The sequence below is a fragment of the Etheostoma cragini genome, unplaced genomic scaffold (genome assembly GCF_013103735.1).
Source record: "Etheostoma cragini isolate CJK2018 unplaced genomic scaffold, CSU_Ecrag_1.0 ScbMSFa_4667, whole genome shotgun sequence".
Lineage (NCBI taxonomy): Eukaryota > Metazoa > Chordata > Actinopteri > Perciformes > Percidae > Etheostoma > Etheostoma cragini.
The window spans coordinates 38,748-39,422 of record NW_023269059.1 but is presented as its reverse complement, the minus strand read 5'-3'; positions in this window follow the sequence as shown (position 1 = coordinate 39,422).

The following is a 675-nucleotide window of genomic DNA, read 5'->3' as shown; positions in this document are numbered from 1 at the left end:
TCACAATTACACACACACACACACACAACTGGAAGAGGGGGGGGGGGTGCTAGCCTGTCTCTGAAGCCCAAACATCACTGATTGATGACATGTTGCCGATTAGTTTGTTACATCAGAACAAACAGAAATGTGAAGACATGAGGCTTCACAGCAGAGATGAACAAGAGGAGCCAACGAGGAGGGAAGAAAAGAAAGAGCAGGAGGAAGAGGAGGATGAGGAGAAAGACATTGAATGTGAGGAAGACGAGGATATGGAGGACGAGGAGGAAGAGGGGAACGAGAATAAAGGAGGAAGCATCAAACGCTGCTGAACGCGATGAAGAGGAGACTCTTCACTTTGTGAATCAGGCCTTCACCTCGCTCTCTCTCTCAATAAGATCCTCAACAATACACTTCACAGATACATTATGTATGTGTGTGTGTGTGTGTGTGTGTGTGTGTGTGGGGGGGGGTGTCGCCATAGCAGCAGTGCTCGTCTTGTTGTCATGGCAGCAGTAACTCAAGGCTGATTCCTCTCCTCCTTGTTTTCTCTCTCTCTCTCTCCCTCTCTCAGCACTGAATGTGCTTCAGCATATATCAAGCCACTTTTGCAAGGCATTGTGGGTAATGGAGTAGTCAGCCTGTTCTCATGCAGCAGTCGTACACATCTGGGGAAAGTGCAGCTCCTGATCACAC